Genomic DNA, 3,762 nt, shown 5'->3' on the forward strand with positions numbered 1-3,762 from the left:
AAATCTATGCTATAAGGACAGATTCAATTTAAAAAAAAATAAAAGGAGTTTTAAAATGCATTACACAATAATGCTCCTTCAGCAGCAGCAATGAAGGTGGAGGGAATCTCTGAAGCTATGTGTGAGTGATGAGCCTCAGCTTCTACTTTGCACTAACATCCCCTTTTGTTAGGAACATTGAAATAAAGAGGACAATCATTTAGTTTCCATTATTACACCTGCAATTATTTCAAAGACTCACATTAAATTTTACCTGTTAAATTCATGGCATACCATAGAAGGAACAAAAAAGGGGAGCCATGTTCATTCCTTCTGGCTTTGAACACAGTCACAACTTAATCTAAAGACTAGTTTGAACATTCATGCAACAATATTGTCTACTATGTGCTATACATTATTCTAAGTGCTAGGAATACAACACTGAACAAAACAGACTCCTGTGCTCATAGAGCTTGTAGTCTGTGGAAAAAGCCAATGCTTGTTTTGTGTATTATGTGCCTGTCACTGCTTTATTCCTTCTATTAAACTGTGAGAAGGAAATTATTATCATCACCCTAAATTTGACAAATCAAGGAACTAACAACATGTGGCCATTAAGCAATTTGTCCAAGGTGATGCAACTAGTTAAGCAGCAAGGTTGAGATCCAAATGCAGTCAGTCTAGTTGGAAAGGCTGGCAGTTTAACCACTAAACTCTATGGTATTTGTATGTGTGGAAAAGGTTTTGGAGTTGGTGAGAACTATGTCCAAATTCTGACTCCACAGTTCACTATAGGTGTAACTTTGCACAAATTGCTTAACTGATTGAGCTTTCATTTCCTTGTCTCTGCAGTTCCAGAAATGGAAGGAAAAATAGATTTTATAACATACTAAAAGCTTTACACTTGGTGAATGGTAGGGAGTAACTCAGGAAACATTTATTGTTTGTGTTTAAATGTAACAGCTACTGGCAAGTAAAACCAGAAGGAAGAAGAGGTGATACCCCATCCGCTCCTGCCCTACAAGGTTTGGTTCTAAATCAGAAGAAATGTGAGTGTCCCAGTGAAAGCTGGTTACTTCTGTGGAGGGACATGTGGCCATGGGGAGAATAATTCAGCTGGCTCAGCCCCTTACTGTGTGATCATGGTACTTGTCCTCTCCCACTTTTTCTGTAAAGTGGGATACTACGGATCATAGTTGGTGATGGGGAGGGTGGTTCAATAAATGGCAGTTATTGTTACAGTATTTCCTGCACTGTCTCAAGCTTTCTGATTCCTCTAAGTGATCCTTTTTCTGCACCAAGTTTAGGAAGCCAGGATGGGTTCATTGACATTCAACTTAAGAATCCAATTCTACTTCAAGGGCCAGTTCATTCCTGAGTCAAATATGCTAAACTAAGAGAATGCACACTCAATAAAAAAAATGACATCATTCATTATGAACCAAAAAGCCTTAAAAATTTCAGAATCACCATGTAAGAATCACCTGAAACTTGTCCCTCACTCATAACTTGGGATTTTCTGAATCAGTTATGGTGACTGTCATTTTCATTCATTCATGCCTTAATCAGAAGTCAGCAAGTGATGATCTACAGGCCAAAGGTAGCTGACTGGTTGTTGGTGTAAATAAAGTTTGACTGGCACACACTCGTCTGTTCAAGTATGATTGTGTTACAACAGCAGGCTAGAGTAGCTGTGACAGGGACCATATGGTCTGCAATGCCTAAAATATTTGCTATCTGGCCCTGGTAAATGGTTGCCAACCTGTGCCTTAGAGAATTTTACATTTTATATATTTAAGGGGTGATTTATTATGGAGACTCAGAATCTAAGACTGGGACCTAAGAAGAAAATATTATCACCTAGTTTTCTCTTCTAAAGAGAAATATGTCACTAAACTAATAACAAGCATCTGAACTACTATTAGGTCAGCATTTGGTTTCTTTAACACCTCCTAGTTAAATTCCTCACAGTATTAGATGGTGTTGAAGACATAGGAAGCGGTTGTAATTTTTTTTTATGAATTTCACTAGACATAGATAAAATGTTCAATTTAATTACTGTATAAGGTATTTAGAGTTGCCAAGGCAGCTCCTATAGCTAGAGATGGAAATAAAATGACAGGAATAAAGGCTTATTTCTGGGGTCTTTTCCTGCGAAGGAATTTTTGCAGATGGGAAACTGAGGCCCCTTGAGGTTGTCCCATGAAGGGCATCTATATAACTAGGCAGAGGTTAGAGACAGGCCTTGGACCAAGTTCTCTGTACTGTGACACCCGTTCTCCTTTCTCTGGATCATGTTGCTTATATGGAGCTAAGAGGAGGATACTGAAGGCACTACAAAATAATAATAATAATAATAATAATGTATCTACTTTGTTAATTAATTATGACAAATATACCATATTAGTGTATAACGTTAATACTGGGGCAAACTAGATGCAGGGTTTATTTATTTATTTTTCAAAATTTCTTTATTTATTTTAGAGAACATGTGTGCACACATAAGTCGGGGGAGGGACAGAGGAAGAGAAAGAGAGAACCCTCAAGGAGACACCCTGCTGAGTATAGAGCCAAACGCTGGGCTCCGTCCCAGAACACAGAGATCATGACATGAGCAGAAACCAAGAATCCAATGCTTAACCGGCTGTGCCACCCAAGCACCCTTAGAACTCTCTGTACTATCCTTATAATTTTTCTTTAAACCGAAAAACTTTTTTTTTTTTTTTTTTTTTTTTTTTTTAGAGAAGGAGAATATGAGCGGGGCGAGGACCAGGGTCGGGGAGAATATCAAGCAGACTCTTGCTGAGCACAGAGCCCAACATGGGGCTCCATCTCATGACCCTGTGGTCAACGACGTGAGCCAAAGTCAAGAGTTGGATGCTCCACCGACAGAGCCACCCAGGTGCCCCTAAACTGAAAGTACTCTAAGATAAACTGTTTATCTAAAAATAAAGATGAAGAATAGAGCAGAATAAGGCTGGAACATCTGAAGGGTTAGGAGTCCAAAGAACAGTGTGGGGATATGCCTTGGTGGATAGGAGGGGCAAGAGACAGAAGCATGGATGCAAGGGCTTAATAACCAGTAGTAAGAAAGAAAACCTGCAGGGGGAGGTTGCAAAGAGGAGTTGGGGCTACGATGGATTTGAGGTGGGAAGGGTTCTAAAGCTCTGTCAGTGACTGAAGGGAGAAGGGAAGAAGGGGAAGCAGGACAGCTGATATGCACAGGACACACTGCAGCCAGACCAGCGTGTGGAAACAAATCAGGAACAGGCAGTCAGTACATTCATTCCAAAGGCAGACGCAAGAACCCAAATTCACAGATGTTTTCATATTCACTGTATGGAAAAGCTGATTATTAATGGGAGACCTGACATGTCAATAGTACCGCAGGGTCTTGTCGGCTGCTCTGTACACCATGTTTAATTCTGAATGTAATGATTTCAATGACAGCTCTGGGGAAGAATTTTCTATGATTGAGTTGTGAGTGAGGAAGTTATGACAGAGTAGTATTTCATTTCGTTAAATAGCCCTTCTCACCCCCAGGAGGTAGCATGTATAAGAGACCACGAGCAGGCTGCACTCTGGAACACCCATCCATCAACATCTACGACTGCCCATCAACTATCCTTGGCTAAATCTGGATGTGAACCTCAGCCTTACACAGGTGGTGATCACCATACACATATTTGCTGAAAGTGTGGAATGTCTGATAATTGCTCCCCCCGCAAATTGTGTGACTTTTGTGTTAAAAAATCTGAGCCAGAAAAACAGAAGCAGAAAATA

At 40.1% G+C, this 3,762-nt stretch overlaps 1 protein-coding gene across 2 annotated transcripts in view; it reads right to left on the bottom strand.

Annotated features, from left to right (window-relative positions):
* The window catches only part of F13A1 (coagulation factor XIII A chain), a 163,860-nt gene that overhangs the window by 116,588 nt on the left and 43,510 nt on the right, over window positions 1–3,762 (bottom strand). The window lies entirely within an intron of this gene.

This window comes from Mustela lutreola, chromosome 6 (assembly GCF_030435805.1).
Source record: "Mustela lutreola isolate mMusLut2 chromosome 6, mMusLut2.pri, whole genome shotgun sequence".
Classification (NCBI taxonomy): domain Eukaryota; kingdom Metazoa; phylum Chordata; class Mammalia; order Carnivora; family Mustelidae; genus Mustela; species Mustela lutreola.